Below are 23,061 nucleotides of genomic sequence, written 5' to 3'. Positions count from 1 at the left end.
GTCAAAAATACTTCTTAAGCTCGAGCTAGAAACAAATTAAATTGCATATATGCAGACATTTGAACATGGGTACTAATTACATAGCCTGCACAAAACGCTCTTTCAAGCCAGCACTGGAGGAATTTACAATCCTATCAATCCACACAGCACTTTCCTCTTGACACACTTTCTTCAGAGCAGAAAGACCAAACCACTTCTCTGGTGCATTCTCCATATGTACTGTTGCACAGAGCCACACTTAAAAACAGATATCTCTCACAAGAGTAAAACACAGAGACCTGCATGGGAAACAAGCATTTCACTAATCACTGGAGAAAATCGGAGTGCTAGAAGGGAATTCAAACCCCTCTCTTTACCATAGATGATAATGTCTAAACCACCTCAGAGACATCACCTCAGTGAGGCTTATCTAATACCCCACTCCCAAAGACAGGTATTCAACCTTCACTTTTGGTCCCTGTAAAGCAACAATTCAGAGTCTGAAAAGTACTCCTGCAGTCAGATGTCTAACACACTTGACTGATAGAGGAAGACATGGAAAGAGTCCCCACTACTCACTGAATAGTGCTCCTGTTGGGACACGTGCCAGAAGCGGGAAACGCGGGCTCCCACTACTCAGCAGTCTGAAGAGATTTACATGGGCCGCTGGAAAACCCTGGGCTCCTGTTAGAACTTGAAGTAGTCTGAGGTAGAAGAGAGGTGCTAGATACTCAAGAGCAACCAACACTGCGCTGCCCCTATCCAGGAACAGATCTTCAGGGAGCTAAGTTTTCAAAGAAGTAGAATCTAAATTTCAAGTACCTCAGTAGCTCCCAAAGACATGGACCTTAGAAGTATGTATAATCCCTAGCTCTGCTTCATGGGGTGAAGCATTCGGCTCCTGTGCTCAGAAGAGGACTGCAACACCTTCCAGGGTTTAGGTGAACACGGTGTTTCAAAGCTTTCCTTTGCAATTACAAGTCCTAAATATTTGCTTGATATTAAGCTGCAACAATTCGTATACCTCAGGAGCTGCCTCAGCAAAAATAAAATAGACCTCCTTTAAAGGTACAATCAGAAAGCCTATCTAAACTGCAGCAGTTTCTAGAACTTTCAGCTAGCACAGCAAAGTAATGCAATAAGCAATGGTGTTTGGCATACTGCAATTGGTGTGAGCAGGGAAATATTCAAGGTAAATGTACAACTACTGTACTTCACTGTAACAGTGAAAGACTGACATGAAAATTGTCTTTAGTCACATTGCATGCCAGAAAAACCACTCTGCTGTCCAGCTGCAGCATGCTGAAAAGAATTCTCTGACCCAACTTTGTCACAAAAGTGACTTTATGACATCAAAGAATTCAAAAAGTCTAGAAAGGAAATGGAATTGAGAGGTCTGAGCTACTTCCTACAAACCACAAAAAAAGGATACTGCACCTTAGCTATGTGATTTGGAGACTTGGGTTGTGGATTTTTTCGTTTGTTTCACTGGTGGTTTTATTATTTGCCTCTTTAAGGCACACTCATTACCATACAGCTACACAAACAGACAAGCACAAAGGCTTTGTGAAACATGTAACTGCCCCAGTATTCATCTTCTTTCTGCGTGCACAACTCTCTCTGCATGCACAGGTCCAAAATCAAATTTTCTGAGCAGAAGTAACAGCCAAACTTGGCTTCCCAGCTTCTCTTTTCTGAGAAATTGGCCAAATATTATGCTGGAGTATTACGCCTTAGGCACAACCTAGGGCTCAAATGTCTGTTCCCTCCCCAGCTCCCAGTTTTTATATAAACTGTCAGTCTGATGCATTTTCATTCCATTTGGTGAATTCTTAACCAGAACCCATGAACATACAAGCTTTCACATTTCAGCTCGTTTAAAGTAAAATAGACCTTTCTGAGCAGGAGACTCATTCTCATGTATTACTACATAAGGTAACCTGAAACAAAAAATGCAGCCCCAAATTCTTCTACCAAATTATTAGCATCAAATAAGGAATTAGGAACCTTCCAAAACAAGGAATTCCTACCAAACAGCACCATGAATACAAAAACTAAAATGGAAAAACTACACAAACCCACAAAAGAAGAATCCATCAAAGGTTAAAAAAATCACATCTAATTCAGAGGTCACATCTGGTTCAGTCAGTGTCTGAACTGGATATACAGCTGGAATGGTGTCGGGGCAAGCATGTATGCTATTTCCTCACATTCTCTCTATCTATTTATGGTGCTTTAAGACACTGGATCCTGCGTCCCAGACACAATGAACATGCTGTTATGTACAGACATTGATGGCTGACCAAGTCACCTCAAGACACCATATACTCCAAGAGAAAGGACAGGGTGCAATTCATCTCACCTCCACCTGCAAAGGACACGAGCTGTGCCCCTTTGTCTGCTCTGCCTACAAAGGCAGCCCAGTGTGACTGGCTCCAATACAGATCTCTGCATACATTGAAATGAAACTCACTGTGACAGTATTCATTGCAGAGAACAATAAACAGAGCTTAAAAACAAAGACTGCATTCAGTTTTCACTTTTTCTAAGCAATTGAAAAAGACAATTCTTGCAGCACTAGAGCACTGCAATTCTTGCATCCATCCTACTCAAACAGCTTGCAGATATTCAACTAAAGTTATTGAACATCTTTCTCAGTAGCAATTCCAATTGAAAGGGGACATTTATGTTAATTAATTCGTTTTATAAAAGGAAGAGTTTTTCAATCCCCTTTAGCAGTTGCATCAGGGCATTTAAGGGAAAGGTGGAAAAGCAGAGAACAGCAGCAGGAAGGTGGGGCTGCTGAAATCAACACTGCCTCCAAAAAACACATCAGAGAACAGTCTCCAAGATGTGCATAAAGGCAGGTGAGATAAACCCAGCATCTGGCACCAATAATTTACTTGCACATACAGTGTAGAGTAAAACAACAGCACTTTCATTGTATTTTAAGAATTAGCAACAAAAAAGGGAACAAAATGGTAATCACCTTATAATGTCACTCAAAGGGTAAAGATCTACCACCATGATGTGCAGACAATGCACCTAAGGTCACAAAAACATCTTCCTCCAACTCTTGCAGCGCCAGCTGGATAGACCTCCTGCCTCCGCTGGGTTCTGGCTGTAAATTATCAGGTCTCTGATTAGGTTCACCCAGCATGTACTGACTGAAATGGGAAAGAAAGTCATCATCCAATAATCTCAACTAGTAGATCTGAAGAGGCAGTAATTCCTGTAGGCACAAATGAAGTGGACATATCATAGAACAGGACATATCTCCTTGCCAAAGAGAAAACTAGTTACATTCCTATGTAAAGGGATAAGAGGAAGACCCAACTACAGTAAATTGAGGATCATCTTATTCCAAAGGTAGTTGATTCACAAGAGACTTTTAGGGTATTTTTTATACCATACAGCAGAGTATCCAAGAGCCCTGAAGAGGCTACTCTATCTCCCCAGAAAAAAACAGTGCTGTGGCAAGAAACCAATGTCTCTTCCAAAATCAGCATACCTTCAAAAGCAGCTAGCTGTACCCAGTCTGATGGGTACAACTAACCCAGTCTCAAATAGTTCAAATAACCTTGCCAAAAGCTCTACATCATGTTAATGTATGAGTAGTGGAACAGGTGTCTTCACAAAGACATTGCTTTTGAACTCCATGGCATGGCAAAGAGTTAAGATTTAAGCAGAGCTGCGTCAGAGGTCATGACACATACACCACTTTAACACTGTTTGACCATCACATTCATTGTGAATCACATTCTACTCACTGCCTGTTAATCCAAAGAGAATTATTTTTGCTGGCACAATTTCTGAAAGACTTTATCTTTTCCTTAATAAAACACAGGTCTATAACTGATTACACACACTTGCACCTTACCATTATGAAAGAGACATTCATATTCTCTCATGTCATCATAAGAAAAATCCAAACTCTTATGCTCATTGCATAAACATTCTGAAATTCATCCCTTTTTTTCCTTCTTGAATTAGTTACCTTTGATAACTGCTTTGCCTGTACTTCAGTGATAGCATGATACAGCAAAATCTCCCAGATTACTGTGGGAAGCATATATAGCAATCACTCAGCACTGGTTTAATCGTTCTGTTGGCCACAATACTCCACAAATAGTTAAACCAGCTACATTTTTAACAGAAAAATCTTTTTTCTGTCTTAAGGTGCTGGCTCTTGGGTTTGTAGCATCCCCCACGTCTGAGAAACAGTGTGTCTGGGTTTCAAGACATCTCTTCACTGACTACTTGCTTGCAGAGCACTGGCAACCTTTATCTGTCATATAGTTCATACCTTTTAAATTCAATGAACATTTGCTTTGCAGGCCAATACAACATTAGCTCTGAAACAGTCAAGAGAATGTCTGCAGGTAAGCAGCAGTGAGGAAGATGGAGCTGCAGGCATCACCTCCTGCCATAATTCAAAACATGCAGCATACTCAGCAGAGATGCTTGCTCAGGATGCAGCTCTCACACAGTAGAACATTTGTTTGATAGCCACTGTGCAGATTTATTAATACCACAGTTCTGTGGATCATGGCATTATCCAAAAATAGGAGGACATAAATGTTTGACTCAAAACTGCCATACTGTCACAGAATATGTCTCACAGAGAGGTGTCTTTAACTGTAACAGGATCAATGACATGCTCGTGGAGTAGGAAGGAGATACAGTCTTGGAACCTCACCTGAAATCAGGTAGTTTGTAGGGTTTGCCACTAATTTTCAGGTCTCGTATAAAGAAACAAAGGATGTTTAAAGTCAGGCATGTAATCTGACTGAGATAAAAAAAGAAAAAAAAGCTAATTAAACAGCCTTAACCAGGAGAAAATGCAGAAATTCCTTCCACTTTGAGATGGAAAGTAGTTAAGAAAGCTGTTATTTTGAAAGACTGCAAACCACTTAACAGAAAGGATCAGAAGTGCTCTTCCCTGGCACATCCCCTGGGGCATGCTGAGCCCTCTAACTCACTACTCTCAACAGCCAAGATTCTGGATCAATGAAGGGAGAAACCTAGCATCATATATTAAATTAATGATGTATGTTGGAGTGGGGGGTTTGCTTGTAATACAGGCTCATGATCATAAATCTGTACACCTAAGCCCTTCAACATCCTAAAAAGTATCTGGTGGTAAGGTTAACTGAGAGAAATATGGCCTGATGCTTCTTTGGACATGATTATTTATTATTCAGAAGCAGGCTCTCAAGTTACCAATCCATCTGGTACGTACACTGGTTATGTGATTTTTGCTACAGGTTCTCCTCTTCCCCACTCAGACAGCTCTGTCCCTTGGGGCTATCCTAGTATGAGCAGTTTGCCTCAACATCCAAGGGGAAAAAAAACTGTTTCATGTCCCCTATTCAGAGGGGCTTTCATCCACCCTTGTACTTGTCACATAGGTTGCAGTGACAATCTTTTTCAGTTGCAGTAGAAGCTGGTAAATTCATTTAGCTCTCTGTTAGATTACTGTTTGAGCTAGTACTTATAATAATGATGCTTTTCTTGGGCATCTGTCTTGCAGCTCAAAGATACTTGTTTCCCCAAACCAGTCTACTCCATACACACACTTAATTCTTTGGATTACTTTATAAAGACCAAGTAAGACTTGGTGCTGGGGTATTTCCCTAATACAGTAGAGTAATACCTGTAAATTACTCTTACACCACTGAGGAAAGTTGTTCTTTATGACAACACTCTACAAGCATTACATGAACTAAGTACATTATATCAATTCAAGGAAAACTTTCCAGAACAAATACATGTACCCACCAGGGACTTCTACAAAAGCAGGTCATGGATTCACATCTTTTCACATGCTTGACGAACCAAACTATGCTGCACTCACATCTCCAGAACTGACCTGACCTTTCCAGTTCTTGTACAATGGCAAGAACACCACTATTTGCTCTGTGTTAGACAAGTTTTGCACAACCCTCCTCAAGCAAAATCTCTGAATTTGGGGAATCAAACTCCAGAGTTTGAAACTCTTTGTACTGATCACTGCCAGTCAAATCTGGAGGATGAACTTACTGTATTTTCAGTCATATGGGAACAAACACATACAAAAACTCAGCTTATCACATTTTTAACTTCAAATATAAAGCAGAAAACTCATCTCAAAGTGATCTGACATTCATCCCAAAAAGCACGCAATTAGTAGGCAAAATACCTTACAGAACATAAAGGCAGTGCACAAACTAAAAGAAAATTATAGACTTCCAGTGACTTCAATAGGTTTTCGGTCAACAAGTTCTTTTTTCTACTACATTTCAACTACTCTAAGTTTGCCACCGTTTCTATCTAGTACATTATACATTAGATGTAATTACAAAAGATTTTTAAAATGCTATTTAGTTACCGCCTCTCCTACCATAAAACTGGAGACACTTACCTCTTGTCTTAGGTTAATTCTCAAGTGGTAGGAGGCCTGTTTTCACAGAATTAATTCCAGTATACCACAGCATAAGTAAAAGCTGCAAATTAATTTTGTCTGATGATTAAAAATTCTTATAAGAGCTACAGTATGAAAGCTAATCTGAATTTCAGCCACACAGGAGGAGAGAGGTAGAGGAAGAATATTTTGCAAAACACAGTACATCCTCCATCTTTAATAAACTGTGATCCATATTCACCTCAACTAGCTTTCAATACTCAAATGTGACCTCCAGTCTTACCTAACCAATTATTCTCCTCTCTATCACTGAAGACAGATATCATGCTCTGGAGATGTTATTTTTTAACTAGTCACTGATTTCAAGCCTGAAGCTTATACAAAGTAGCACAGATCTCATCTTGAGATCATTTATAGCATGTTTAACACAGAGAGATATATATGGTAACTAGAGACCTGACCTGAAAGCTGAAATATGAGGAGTATCAAGACATTCATTCAAGTTGGATCCAAGGGACAAGCTATACCAATGTATATTATCCATGCAGCACTGCACTGTGTGGATGTACTGAAGCTAGGTTGTTAGGCATGCTCTGCGTGGTGTAGACACGCTGTATACATTGACAGGATCAGCTCTCAGGGTCTAATCATGTTTTGATAACACAACAAGAAGGGATGAGGTCTTCTGCTTGCCTGTATATGCTCTGTATACAAGTGTACCTTTCAAGGCTACTAAGAACATGAGAAGCTTTCATCTCATCAGCAAGCTACCTCCTAAATAGCAAAAGAAGTACAGGCCTTATGTATTTTCTTAACTTCAGCCTGAGAAGGAGTCCTGTTTTCAAAACAGTTAAGCTAACTGCACTTTTTTGTACAGAAATAAATCTCCCCAACCTCTTACAACGGTACATTAAACATCCCTACTTCAATTAGCCAACAACAGTTTTAAAACCCCAATGATAGCAGTGCATTCACTCCTTTGAAAATGTTGTTTTCAGTCCCTAGAGAAAAGCAGCTGCTTTGTAATCTTAAGTCTTCCTTCTGGTAGGTCTAAGATCATCAGTGCCATTGTATTTATCTTCCTGTTCATTCAGCATGAGAGCTGAGTCACTGCAGTCCCAGAGAGTTCTCCTTTTCTGCAGCTTTGGTCTCAGGAGCTGAATAAATGATGGGAAGAGACAATACTAAAAGTACTATTCCAGAAAAACAAATTAAGATCAAATCATGACTATGTAATAATCAGGACAAGAATTCAGCCATGCTGTGAACAACTTTATTTAAAAAATACGTTGAATATATTTCAAGAAGTGCTCAGCTGCCCTTGATAAAATGGACGAAGATGAAGGGTGCCTTTGCCTGTTCACTCTGCAAGTCCATGCTTAGGGGCTTCCTCTAGGATGAGGAGCAAGACATCTCTGTGTGATTTAAACAACAGGTATTAGTTCAACTCCCCTTGCAGATCAGAGCACAGGTACTACATAAGGTGCTTTCATGCTGAAGATATCCCATTCATTTACTCTATATATTGTACTAGAAGGAAACAAAACATCCCCAAACTATTATCTACTGGTTAGTGCACTACTTTAGAGAAGGTAGCCACAGCTTTCATTCAGTTAATAAAAGAGAACTTCATCTCCACATGCCACACAGGATGCATCACAACTGTAGGTGGACATGTACTATACTGCTAATCGGACATGCTAGCAACAATTTTAATCAAAGGTGTGCATTTTTGCTCTGAACAGGTGACTGGAGGAGAAATATAGCTAACTACATTTCCTAAATTTAAATTTTCTCATACCATACATAGTTCTTTTCTTCTTTGGTGCATTACCATTGGCAAGACAGGTAAGCACAAAGGGTGAGGATCCATTCTGTTAAAAACAGACTCACAGAAGGACAATTTGCAATCCTTCACCTAACAATATAGAATCTTTATTACACACCAGGTAGAAATGAAATATATGTGTCTGTTGGAGTATAACTCTTGATCATTTATCATAACACAGAAAAGATAAAATTATTCCAACATTAACCCTGAATTGAATTTTTTCTAACATTACTGTTTACTCCTGAACTTCCCCTGCATCCAAGAAACACCCATAAACACATTATAGTGCCCCTACAACTCTATCTACTTGCCATCTGTATTTATTCACAGGTTAAACCCTCCGGCAGCAGAGTTTTGCAAGAGAGTTTCTCTGTTTATAGTTTCTGACTCTGACACCCTGTTTCCAGATGCCACACTCCATTTTCTTTGCTCAAGTATACCTACTGCCTACATTGAGTCAGAATGAAAAAGCTAAAAGTTAGGCTCAAATCAAGGTCAAAAGTAGCACTTACCCTCCAGGAACCCTGTGGTTTTTGGATAAATATAGTAAGTGTCACAGTTATGTGCCTATTATGAGAAAGTGTTAACACTATTACCCAAGCAGAGAAAAGATACAAAACACTTAAAAAATAAAAGCTACGGTAAAACAGGTTTTTCCTACTTTTAAAACACCAAATGGAGAAAAAAAATCATGAAAGTCTAGGATTAAGAAAAGTTCTGATAGAGGTTTAACTGACTGCCAAATATAAGAATGTATTCAGAATACATATTCTCATGTAGAATTAAGGTTCAGCCCCAACTTAGAGCCAAATTAAGAAGTACTAACCAAATAATTACTTCTAGGAAAATGGGTTAAATAACACAGATGTTTGCTATAAATACCGTTACCATTATTATTGTCAAGGGGGGCAGGGATTCCGCAACAGTTTTTAACCTAAGCAGACTAGTCTCTTCAGATTCCCTAGAGACCAATGTCTCCTGGCAGTAACTTGGAGCATATTCCTAAATTTAAGCTCCCCTGGGGTGATTTCAGACATCTTGAGAGAGACTCCTTAAGTAAACTTTTTGAGAGTACCTTCCAGAGGTACCTACACTCCATCAAGAACTGTACAAGCATTTAACAGAGGCAATCTTTGCTCCTCACTAACAAGTAACACAGGTATAAGTTGACAGAGGAGGAGAGAGGAGTATAATATCACCCAAGAGCAGGGAAAGCGTGAGAATGGCATACAGACAAGAGTCAGAGCACACAAACTGCAGAAGCTCTTTCAGTACAATTATTACACTGCTGCAACATTCTTCTGCCTGTGTCTTACTGTCCCAGATAAAAGTACTCTGCAGTACCTTCTAAGCATTTCCACCACCAGAACCTGCCATGTCCACAGTAAGCAAAAAGTCTGAGACGCTTCTTCAAGCTTCTCCCTAAAAACCATTTTGTTTCTTCGAAGTAATTATTCCAGATTTTTCAGCACCCGCATAGATCAAAAATAAAATCTTTTTTGGACTATGTCCAACACAATAAGAACATACATGCCTGATTAAAAACTGAAATTTGTTTCCTTATTCATAAATAAAGATCCATTTGTGATTACAGTAAAGTATTTCACACCCAGTGTTTCAAAAGACGTCAAGAAATAACCATAATGCACTCTGAACACTGACTATATAAATGCAACATATGAAGCAGAAAAGACAAGAAAGAAAACTGATAACACCACAGAGGAACAAACTGAAGCCATGACTCCCTCTGTCACTCCATCCTGCCCTATTTCATGCAGACAAATCACTCTCTACCCTGCCTTTCCTATGGGTCAGGAAAGAACAATGAAGAACATCAAGAAGGTTTGCTAGTGGTTCAGAGAGCTGAATGAGGGACATGGACTTCTAGGAAGAAAGAACCTTAGGGTGTTAGGATGCTGAGCCCAGTCCTCTGTGTTTGCAGGCAGCAACACAACAGATAACAGCTGCTATCGCCCACACCCTTCAGGCCATAAAATCCTGCCCTGCACCCATAGAAGACTTCAGACATTTTATGAAGAAGAAATTGCTTGAAGACAAAAATCACAAACACATCAAGTGCCAAATAACTCTAAAATAAAACAAAATAAAAAAGGATATGCCACCAGTCAGATGCAAATTCTAAAAACTTAATTCCACTCTTTTATTAAGGCTATAGTGGGGTAGTACCTCAAGCCTAAAGAAATTGGAACTATATAGTATGAGCCATTCCTGAAGAATACAACAAATTATATCCCCTAGACCTAAAAGCTTACTTTAATTTCTGACACAAAACTTTACAGGGCTTTCAAGTGATATTAAGTGAAGTGCAAGCAGTTACTACTACTTGAGATCCATTCACGTGCTAAAAATACAGCAATGCAAGTTACCTTGCACTTATTTTCTTGCATGCTGATAACTTTTCTATATTCTACCAATATAAAGTGCATACTGAATTTCTTCATATGCAAAAAGCAATTCTAAACAGAAAAGACAATGCTTACATACACACAGAAGTGTCTGCTTGTAGGCAGCCTCATTTAAACACCTACAGTCCGAAGCATATCCCACTCTTCAGCACAAAACAGGAGAAGCATGATTCAGCTGTCTAAAATGAGAATGTAATGACATTTGAGGTGCTCCAGTTAAGTGAGGCTGTTGTGCAGATCCTGTATCAAACTCATCTGCCCATCTAGATACCTCAAGGATGCAAAAGCATGTCAAATTATGCCTAGGAGCCTCATTAAGATCAATGAATCACAATCAAAGTGATTGTGCCTTAAATCAGGTATATACCAGATGCATGCCTAAAATTAGTTAGAACAAATCTGGCCCATTACAAGTTCTATGAATTCAACAAATGCTGAGACTCAAGGACAAGGTACCTACAGTCAGACACAAGAGAAACATGTCTAGCTCTGGAAACTTAGACACAAAATATCTTTCCCAGGGAGATTCAATCACAAAGATTTTCCTCTGTGATGCAGATGCAACACAAAGCAATAACCCCTGTATCTCAGTTAAGACTAGCAGACACATACTATAGAATTTACACCAATTATTTCACCAGTGATTGGACTGTGGTACTGATTTTTTGTGCCTATCACAGAAAGATATGGATAGCTCCTAGTATGCGAAAACACCAAAAAAATCCCTAACTGTCCTATGCATCCTCATTTTGGAGAATAAGCTTAGGCATCTAAACAAATGATTACAAACAAGGTCTGAATTGCCATGACTGAAGTAGCAGACTATGAGAAACCATCTCTGAATGAAAGGCACCAGGGTTATTCTTGCAAAATGAAGAGGGTGTTCAAAACTTGTTAGAACTATAAAGGAATACTGCCATCTAAATGTCCTAGTTGCAGGGGCCAGGACCAGTTTATTACTATGTGGGTATAACCAAAACTATGTACTCTACACCCTCTATGGAATTTCTGATGGACTGTTAACAATGGATCACTTGCAGTAGCTGCCCAGGGCACAGCTAATGACTCAGCTGTGATAACTCCCCTCTGGGGAGGAATTAGCACCTTCACACCCAGCCTGAGGGGTCACCACTGCTAATGGGCTGGACTGGACTGGCATAATAGGCAGCTGCAACACCTAGACCATCAAAGACTCCAAATATATCCCATGAGTTAAATCACCCATTGTGAAACTCCCTGCCCTGGGGGAGATACTGCACATTCCCACCTGAACCTGAGCACATATAATCTTCAGGTTTTTTGGAACAACCAGAACTCCAACAGGACTGTGACTGCCACTCTCAACAAGACTGTGATCATTACCTCAATAGAACTGCCACCATTGTCCCGACCAAGAGGCTTTCCTTTCCTTTTACTTTGCAACCAGGGGGGCCACGTGGTGCTCAGTACAGGGACCAATGAACACTGTTCTGTTCTTGTCCCAGGGGCTGGGTTATACATCTGTTTTTGTGGGTCAAAACCAGTTTTTCTCTGTATCGTTGCATCTATTGTAATTTACTTTTAGTAAATTGTAACTCTGATTTATAATCTCTCTAGAGTTGGGTTCATTTCTCCCACCAGTTTACTTCTAAACCAGCACAACTAAATCCTTCCAATGCCAAGTACTCCAAAGTTTTTTCTAATTAGTGGACAGAAATTACTATCGCCAGACTCAGTTCAGACCACTGCTTAAGAATAAAGTAAGACAGGTTGGGTGGACTGTGGCTTCTTCAGAGTCAGACAGGTAAGTTCCTCCCAGGTATCTAACTTAAATGACTAAGGTTCAGTGAAATTATTCATAACCTTTTAGGATCAAAAAGACCCCTTACAAATCCTTATCCTATTCGAAAGAAACAATCTGTCCTCCATCAGCTGCAGATCAAACTATGAAAAAAATCAACTGATCTTTTCTCCTATGCAGCAGAGAACAATTCATCAACTCTTAGAGTGGAACTTATCTGACTGCAAGAAGACACCTAGGCTAAAGTTATCCACTTCTAACTCTCTGTGTAACCATTTTAGAAATGTGTAATTCAAGGTACAGATCACTATGAATTAATACAGCACAGGCAGCAAGATCACCATCGTTACTTGGTACTGTATAATGGGGGAAGACAAGTGAATACAAAGAAGCTGACTTTCTTTCCAAAAGTAGGCAAACTTATTTGTTCCAAGTCAGCCTGCATGTGCAATGACCCTCTCTGCATTTGAGGGGCACACAGGATTGAGTATGTTCAACCATCTGCTTTCAAGGAAAAGGCTCTTCCAAAATGATGATGTCATAGATTTCTCTGGCAATACAAATTGGGCTTAATCTTAGCACAGTCAGTGCAAAATCAGTTTACAGGTACTTTACATTGTAGAAGTGGTAATGGTGGTCCAAATTCACCAGTGAACATGACCCAATACCTCTTTTGTCTTGGTAACATAATAAACTTAAAAATATATAAAATTAATAAAACAAATAAATAAGTGTCTATGCTACCAGCTGAATGTTATTTTAAAAACTGTTATCCCATATCAGTTTTCCACAACATCTCATAGCCAGAGTATAAAATATCCAAGAACTTGAAGTCGACTTAATTCTGTATGATTCTCTAAAGTTAGCAAAAATGTAATCTTTGCACTGCCACTAATGTTTCTCAAAACAAGAACTACTAGGTTCCAGCTATTTTTTGCTAACAAACGTAGTTTTTCATCCCACAGGCACACTTTCACTACTTTTGTCACTCAGACTTCTGAAGTGTGAAGCATTTAATGAAGTATGCCATTACTGCACCTGAAAAAGCCATATTCGAAGAGACTTTTATAATTGTTTAGTGACCCCACCAAAAGTGAATATTCCACAAGAAAATGTTTTCTGTATTTAAAAATTCTTCAAGTAGATCCCAATCTAGAAGTAAAATTAGGAAAATATTATTTTAAAGGAGATTCATAAAAAATATATAAAATGCTGAGGAATTTTATTTTTAAAAACTTCTATGTCTCTATCATTTGCACAAACTCATTTTCTGTCTTGCTACGTTAAATATCAAGCAAATCTGTAAATGCCTATGCCTCGCAAGTATTCAGATTAGAGCTTACTGACTACATTTCATTATCAGGTAGAGTCAAAAAAAGTTTTATTTCATTATAAGAACTTTTCCATAAACCTTTACTTAAAAGCAAATTACTGGTGTAAATGTGTTATTTCCATGAAATATGAACACATATAAGCTGAGTGTGGAACACCTGGGAAAGCAAGTGCAGATAACCAACTTCTTTCTAATATATTAACATGCAAAGTCAGTTGCAAAGGTAAAATAGACTGTATGGCATATTTACATGTAACTGTGGACTATATCCCAGAAGATACAGTCCAACCAAAAGATACTTCAGGATCATGGCATAAAACAGTCTAAACCAAAGCTTCCCAAAAGATGCAATGCTATGAAGACAAGAACCAAAGTTCTCTCTGAAAGTGAAAATACAGAAATTATCAACGCATCAGTGAAGAAGCCTCTATATAACCACATGCAAGAGGCTTGTCTGCATTCTGAAATGTTATTCCCTGCTTTCTTCCGCAGACATCAAAAACAGACCGTGAAAAAAAGTCAGCAAGAAAGACAAAACCTAAAACAATAATTTGGGGACTAGCACACAATGAGCAAGACACAGACTATCAGAAGCAAAAATGGAATGACAGCTTCCAGAACAGCAGTTTTGAAAAGATCCTCTTTTCCACAGAAAAAATATCTCCAAGGAATAAGCTTTCAAGTGCCCTTAAGTGAACTGTTAAAACCTAGGTTTCTTTTTAATTTCTATCCAGTAAAGTATTTGCATACTTCAAAAACAAACCCAGTGATTGGTAAGTACTCTGCTAGGTAACACTAATTGTGCCTGTATTTTTAGCATAAAACAGGGTTGATGCTACTTCTACTGCTTTTAGACATCCACTGCATTACAGACCTTGAACTTACACCATAAGTTATTTTAAATAAACCCACTGAAATCCTCACATAAAATTTGACAGTGTCTCTAGCTGTTTAACCACTCATAAGAAGCTGATAATCCCTGCTCAGTAGCTAGCATGAATTTATAAAACATATTCTAAAATGCCATGAGTATCTTCTCAACTGAGGCAAGACCCAACACCACCTCTCTACCAATCTTTACAGAGACTTCAGAATTCAGCTTCCTCTTGCAAGTATAATGACAACCTAAGGTCTATTCTAAGCAAATAATTATGAGCTGCACAACAATCAACCCCCAATACTGAAATTAAATTCTTGAATAGTATGCATATTGTAATTTAATAAAAAGTAGAAGTCACATCCAAGAGCTGCAGTAAAAAGCCAAGTGATATCTCTGAAATTAATAAAAAGTGAAGTGTCTGATCTTCTATGCATTTGTTGCCATAAAGGTTTTAAACCAAACACTTCCATCTTCAAGTGTACTTGCAGAGTAGAAATGTTACAGTGGTAGGGCAAAATATTCTGTTTGAAATGCAAGTGTAATATCAAACCCAAGTTTTTCCAAATAAAAAAACATGAATCCTCAGAAGCTGCGCTAGACAATCCATTTGCAAAACCTCTATGAACTGTGTGGAATTATGCAGCTGTTACAACAGGTTACTTCAAATAAATTAAATGTTAATAGGAAATAACTGCTGTGCATGTATAGATGCACTCCAAGCACTAAGTTTGTACTGCAGCAGCAGATGGCTATACATCCTGACCTCTGAGATGCCACACTCCTCAAAGGGTGCTAAGATGTTGATAAGAGTTGTGGTTGTTCATCACTTTTTCTACCAGAAACATACATAAAAAGAAACCAAACCTCCCATGTCACTTTTTTCATTCCTTCTACAGCTTTAGACATTTTATTTTTTATGATGAAAACAACAATCCAATCATCTGTAAGCTTCTGCACATTATCATTTGCTACCTCAAAAGCATTTTTCACATTATATATGAAAAATAAGAAAGCTGTATGAAATCTTATTAATCTAGTTCTGAGTACCACAACATACATCTCTGCTCCATCAACAGACAGCAAATAAATTTGAACCTGCCTCCTTCTGCATAAGCAACAAGTTGCACATCCAGTTAAAACCTTTTGCCTGGGGCTTCCTTTATTTTTATAGGTAATGTCAAAATAAGTTTTTCTTCTCAGTATGTTATATACTCGGACATAAACCTTAGCTAACATGTAACATTGGGATCCTGCACAATAAAGGATAAAACTTCACTGATGAGATTCTTGGTGCTTGTGGAATCATAAGCAATTGGAGAGAAACTACAATGGATCTGTTTCACAACATCATCCACAGACAACGTAAGAGCATTCATCCTGAAACACATTAATAATTTAAGAAGCAAAACAGAGTTTTACTCTTTAAACTACTGCAGCCAACTGCAAAACCTACAGACTTCTGTTCCTTGTTCTTCTTAAACATCTGAAGCAGCATTTCTGAATAAGAACTCATCTAAGTCAAACTCTGAATCTAGCCAATATTTCATATTCTACAAGAAAGAAGAGCTTTCTGTCTGGGAGGCTAAACTGGATGAGATATGCTTTGAAGCCCTGCATAAAAGCTGAGCTCCTACAGACTGACTCCTTGCTAAGCCTCTTAACTCCTCAGTTTATCCACCTGCCTGCTTCAGAGTTTTTTACAGAGGTGAAGTTATCTTCAACCAGGGTGTCAATCACCAGCTTACCAATTTCAGAGGGGTTATAACCATCTGCACTAGCTAGGAAGGTTACAAATAACATGTCTCTGCTCACTGGGCTCAATACTGACATGTTCCAACATCTTCAAGTACTATCAAGAAAATACAGAAACAGTTCTATGATGCCATTAAGACTGTTAGGTGGTTCTGTTCATTTCAGTTGACCTACTGAAATATAAGAAACAGCAAGATTAAAAAATCAAATGGAGAGGAAACTCTAACCCTGCAACAGAGATCTGCTGTAAGGATAACAAATCAGAAAGGTTTCAAACAAAAGATAACTGAAGAAGAGCAGGAAGAAAGAAGTGATCCAGGTACGGTGGCAGAGAAAGAACAACCAAAACAAACAACAAAGAAATAGTACCTCAATACTATAACTGCTCATGGGAAACAGGAACAATTCCAAGCAAAGATCTTATCGTGGAAGGTTACATTTAACTTTCATCCTCCTTAAAGCTAGCATGCTTAAACCACAGAAACAGGGCTTGTAATAAGCCTAGTTCCTTATAAACATGATAAAAGCTTTACCTACTTAGTTGTTGACCAGAGGAATGTTGAGAAGCTTGTCCAAGTTCTCACAGTGGTTCACAGAAGAACCACCTGCTGGAGACCACCACTGTGCTTACAATAAACCTTAAGGATTTATGCCAAGATGAATTCTTAACTTCCACCATGAAATACTTAAACCAGTCATTTTCATTAGAAAAGAAACAGGTTGGTGAGCACAGCGAAGTGAAAAGAAAATACCATCATTCAAGTGATTCTCCAGCCTGAGAGACCAAGTAGTCCTTGGATTATTTCATTGCCTTGGACTGCTTTGGCAGAAGTCTCTCACAAGACTTTTAGCCTTGCTATGAGCTATCCCAATGCTGGGATATTTCAGACAACAAATGAAAACTTTTAGGAAAATCTGGATACAATGTAATTTTAAAAAATCTACATAAGCATGAATAAATGAGGGCAGAATTAATAATCTTGAGAACAGAAATTAGTTAAAAGTCAAAAGTAGGCTAGCAAAATTTTTATTACTTTTGGCTCACAGCTCTTCTCTCTGTGTGCACTTACTCAGATATGCTGACTTTGCAAACAAAAATCAATTTTGCTGCTTTTAATTTCTATGCGCGCTACAGTGCCTAAAGAGCGATGACAACTCAACTAGTTTAACTTTTGGCTAATGCACCATGGACAAAATCACTAAGCAAATTCCACCTATAAGCCATTCCAGAAATCACACACTGGTACATCATAAATGTTTTTTGACTACGCATTTAGTAGCTCTCAAGTCCATCACTGTTAACCAGTGACTCAAGGCTGAGCAGAAGAGGCACAATTACATTTTCGAAACATCTCCAAAATGCCCATGCAAAGCATATGGCTAAAAGGGGAAAAACAGCATTCAACTTACAAGTACAAAGTTTAAAACTTCAGTACCAGGAAAGAACAATGCCATTCTTACTGAGTCACTTTTAAAATTTGGATAAATTACATGTACCTATTTATACACACATATTACTGACTGAGTGCATTGCAAAACAAAACACTGGAAAGTCAGGTTACAGAAAGTTTTTTGTACTTTAAAAACCAAATCATTAGATTCTCACAGAAATCTCACACCTGGTGCAAAACTGAGACAGAAATAAATATTGTGAAACCAGCTTCTACAAAGTTAGAATAAGGATGACATTTTTTTATTACATATTACTTGTAAAGCACAGGTGCTAAAGAAAACATTAAGAAATACGAGAGTTAATCAAGAGACTAAGTGAATTATTAATTAAAGCAATTTTAGCAAAGAATTGCTGCAGTACAAACACAAGTCTAGTTTATCCCTGAACGTACTGTTCCCATAATGAGTTTTATTCATGGCATATAATTTCTCAGAAACTTTGGACAGACCTCAGGAAATTCATGAGCAAATCACCACGAGTAGAACATGTGGATCAGAGCAACACATTGTCAAGTGACTTATGTCACTTCCTGTGACTTCTGCACAGACAGTAACTGAACTGATAACCACAGAGAGATTCAAATCTGACATCTTTATTGTCTATTAAATTTAGATAAATCCTTATAAGGGAAAAATAGGTCATGCTGTCCTCTGACTTGTTTCTACATTCCCATTACAGCCTTGATTCAGTTGTCCATACTCAGATGTGCTTGCCCACCTGAGAGTCCCTTGGGGAGGCCAAGATATGATTAAAAGATGGCAGGTAAGGCACAAGACTGATGGAAGGTCTGTATCCCGACTAGATATCAGCCTAAATGAGACCATCTCAAATGGCACTAGGTGCAGCAATCTAAGTGGAGCTTCCACATCAGATTCAGCTCCACTGCTAGATGCTCAACACTACACAGACAATACCTTTAGGTGACCAGATGAGGTGAATATCAAGCGTCCACTGTTGTCAGTGGACTTAAAAGAGAGAGACGGAATTCATTCTACGGCCAATACCTAGAGCTCATCACTGGAGCAGCTCACCTGATTCCTCTGACTTTACAGACAAAACTCCCACTGGTGGTCAAGCATGGACATCCTTCAACCCTAAAGCTAGGTGGGATGATTACAAACATAGGAACCACAGCTTGACCCATGTAACTTAAGGCAAATGAGCTCACCAAAATATTGCTAGGGCAATAATCATTGTAGTATCTTTTAAAGGCAATACAAAGAGATAGATGCCTTCAGAGTCTGAGTCAGATAAATGACTGATTTGGATAAGACTCAGCCACAGCTACCCATATGGGTAGCACACAGGAATATGTTCAGTCTTTCTTAGTAATTGCTGTAGTTAACTTATACAGCCATATGTTCACGTTGTCATTAGCTTTATTTCCGTCTCCTGTTGCTTCCTGTATTGTTCATTTTCATCTTCTTTCCTAGTGAGTTATAAACCTTAAGACAATATCCTCCCTTAATCACTTTTTTCAACAATGCTTAGTACAATCTTAATGAGACCCTAAATGGCAAAAAAGTAAGAATCATGCTGTCTGATATTTATTTAAAACAAAATTCAGCACACCCAGATATAACTCTACAAGGTCACTGGCACTGAACAGCCATCAGACTGGATCCAGTACTTGAGATAACCCAGAGCCCAATAGAGCAGTACTATCAGTCAAGTTAAGGCTCTTCTTAGTCTACTATTTTAAGCAATGGATGCCAAGTTTAACAAGTCGTGCAGGAGAAAAAATTGATAACAAAGGAGGTAAACACCTTCAAAACTGCATGATCAGAAAAAAAATTTCAAACATTTGTTAGCATGTCTGCCATTTGTAAAGCTTGCTAAATTGTGAAAAACACCAAAGACAAGTGAAACACCAGACCAAAAATACCAACCTAACTATCAAAAAAATTCTAAGAATAAAATTACCTTGCTCCAACCTAAAGCATAGGGAACGTTTTGCAGCCTCTGTCTCAGGAGTTGGATGATCCAGAACGCGCCTGCACCACTGCAGAGGATTCAATGATTTGTCTTGAGTAGTGTGAGTCTTGGTAGGCAAGACGTACAACCTTAACCAAAATACACAAAAATATCAGCAAGATATGCAACACTTAAAAGTTGCTTTTTTAAGTTCTTATCTATTAGCTACTAATAATGTATAACATATGAAGCCTTGCAAGAAGATTTCTAATTAAAAAAGACTTTCTGGGGTAGAAGAGTTACATTAGTTTTCTTCCTTCCCTCCTCAGAAAACTAAGTGGCAAAATACAAACTTTACAGCTCTGGCATGACAAAACAAAGAATGAGATTTCACATTAAAATCATCCATCTCATCACTACCACTGTCTTCATTCCAGCACTGCCCAAAGTTCAAATGTATTAGGTGCTACACACATACAAAAAAAAGGTGCTCTCACTTGTCCCTTTTATACTTATCTTTACTGGAGATAAGACAATTTCAATATTTGATTTTATATTTAAATCACAATTTCACTGTTAACTATTTCACACCTTTACCTATCACAATTTAATCACCTTATTATATATAACAATATATATAATCACCTCATTTTCTATATTATATATAGAAAATTACATATATATTATTTTCATACACCCTATCTTCTCCCAAATGAATCAAATGTTGTATCGGTCATATTTGTAAAGATTACAAAACATTTGGAGAGAAACAATGAAAATCCATTTTCGATATTCAAGTCCAGCAGGAAAAAAAAATATATGCAAGAAAATCTAGTGTATGTGCCTTATTCTCAGACAGGAACAGACAATTAATCAGATGGCCAGGCACATTAGGAAGCCAGGTACCAAAGCAGATTTCATGGGAGAATTCTTGAGGCTGAGATCTGGGCTGCTGCTGTCAACCCTGGCAGATTAGCAAGCACAGCAGACTTGATTCACCTGGGAGAGTGCAAATCTCCTGGGAAGCAAATTATTCTTGGCTACTGGAGACAACAGAATGGTTTGAAGGGACCTTAAAAATCATCTAGATCCAACTCTCCTGCCACGGGCAGGAACACCTTCCACTAGTCCAGATTGCTCAGAGCCCCATCCAATCTGGCCTTGAACACTTCCAGGGATGGGGCATCCACAACTTCATTGGGCAACCTGTTCCACCGCCTCACAGTAAAGAATTTCTTCCTAATATCTAAATCTTGCAGCTCCCTGGCCTGACCACCTCCAATACGTGGGGCTCAGCAGATACTCAGACACCAGAACACTCTGTAGACAGCAAAGGAATCTGGCCTGCACACAGCAGGGGCAAGACCAAAAAATAAACAGGATTTTGTTCCTCAAGGGATACTAGCAGGTAGCAGCAGCCTTTCACCTTCACAGTTTTGGCTCGAGAGCTACCTAAGTCCCACCAGAGCAAGCACTCTCCAGTGTCTGCTCCATGGGGGGTTTTTGCCTTTGAAGTCAATCAGCACTGTCTGTCGAGCTTACAAAGAATAAATATCCTCACTGCGACTGCTCTCTTGGCAATCCCAGCAGACATCAACTATTGAATTTCTCTGAGAAGATTCATTTCCCCAGACTTCCTGCACTGCCTGGCCACACATTTAAAAAATGATACTGAAAAAACCAAAAAGCAAAGAAAAGCTTTGAGCTTTATTGTTAACCTGCAGAACTGCTTCAAAAGCTAAACATCTAACTGATGATCAGACCTTCCGGTAAAAAGCTCAATGCCAAAAAGTGGTTTGATATCTCTGCAGTTCCACAGGGTCAGTTGTTTTATGTTTTTATGTTTTTTTATAACTGCAGATAAAAAAAAAAACAAAACACACACAGACATACAAAAAAACCTAAACCAAAAACCACCAAAGGTATTTAAGGCCTAAAACTACCAATCAACAACTATGATATGCAGTGGGCTTTAGCTTTCCAGACAGTCATTAACGGCTAAAACAACTCACTCTTAGTGGAATAAACTTGTTAACAAATCCCTATGATGAAATTCTGCCGGTGGACACGTGTGTGTGACAAAGGTAAGTTCTCCTGCCCAAAAAGCATTTAGGATTGCTCCCAGAGAGCAAATCGAATTGGGAATTTTACTAAGGCACAATGCAACAATGACTTTCTACCATTCTTAAATGTAAACATGGAAAACATTTTGTTTAACAGGATATGATCAATCAAATTTGCTTTTCCTTAATGCTAAGAAACCTAGCAGTTAGAACCAATGGAAAATCTGATTTAAGTCTGGACTGACAAGCCCAAACCAGCCCTGCACAGACCAATCGTACCCACAACGAAGCAACACTGACAAAAATCTCCATGCCATTTATAGATGATTCTCAAAAGCAATTTTCAGAACTATGGTATTGTGTACCACAAAGCAAACACAAACAGCACTCAGAACCATTTATGGCATTTGAATTAATTTTTGAACCCTTTCTTTTTTACCAAAAATAAGAACATTTCAGCTGCTTTATACTCAGTTGACATAAACTTTGTCTCAACTCAAAAACTAGTCTCATTAAAAATATTTCATTGAAGCTTTGACAGATACTTAAAATAGTTATTTAAATATAGATAATTTACATATTCTTATTAACACTTCAAAACTATTTAGGATCAATTACATTTAACATGTTTACACGGCTAAGATAGTATGCCAGCACTGTCCCTACGATGTTCGTCCACGTTGCTGAAACAGGTTTTGAGGTACCTGCCTTACTTATTCATTTATCTGTAGCTTGTAATTTCCCCTTCTATTTGTTTTTAAGTGAGCGTAACCATTCCTCCAGGTTGATTTTATTTTCTGCTTTATTCATTCGCTAGTCGTTTTCGATTTATTTAATTTACTAGCCCCCTGCCGTGCCTTTTGGAGCTTCGTGGGCGCGCTAAGATATACAACAATTTAGATCAATGTCTAAAAGACAAAAGCCCTCCCAAATCCCTGAAGATGGGAGACAACTGGGCAGAGATTTTAGGATGAGGAGGCAGCGCTGCTCAGATCAAGGCTTTCCCGGAACAAAATTCGGCTATTTTTAATTCCTTATGTAAACAGGAGGCTGAAACTAGGCTGAGATCTGAACCATCTACCTCAGAGTAGAGGTAGAAAACGAGCACTGTTCCCCCGAGCCGGGGGTTCAAGACTCGACCTGTGCCGCGTCCCGTACACGGGCCCCTTCCCTCGGCAAGGCCGACCGCACCGATGGCACGGTTTAGAAGGAGGGAAGAGGAAAAAAAGAAAGAAAGAAAAAAAAAA

The 23,061-nt window shown here is 38.6% G+C and overlaps 1 protein-coding gene across 2 annotated transcripts in view; it reads right to left on the bottom strand.

Annotated features, from left to right (window-relative positions):
• SLAIN1 (SLAIN motif family member 1) overlaps window positions 1–19,897 on the bottom strand; it is a 91,998-nt gene extending 72,101 nt beyond the window's left edge. Inside the window, exons 1-2 of one of the 2 annotated variants that reach the window (XR_001920515.1) lie at window positions 19,761–19,875; window positions 7,644–7,797 (exon numbers count right to left, since the gene is read on the bottom strand). The gene's annotated coding sequence lies outside the window, so the exon portion shown is untranslated. Of the gene's footprint in view, window positions 1–7,643; window positions 7,798–19,760 lie in introns of those variants that run through there. The other variant, XM_008927373.3, reaches the window with a different exon arrangement.
• Between the last annotated feature and the right edge of the window lie 3,164 nt (window positions 19,898–23,061).

Source organism: Manacus vitellinus, unplaced genomic scaffold (genome assembly GCF_001715985.3).
Source record: "Manacus vitellinus isolate BGI_N305 unplaced genomic scaffold, ASM171598v3 scaffold_2_pilon, whole genome shotgun sequence".
NCBI classification, from domain to species: domain Eukaryota; kingdom Metazoa; phylum Chordata; class Aves; order Passeriformes; family Pipridae; genus Manacus; species Manacus vitellinus.
This window is presented reverse-complemented; position numbering and strand designations above follow the sequence as displayed.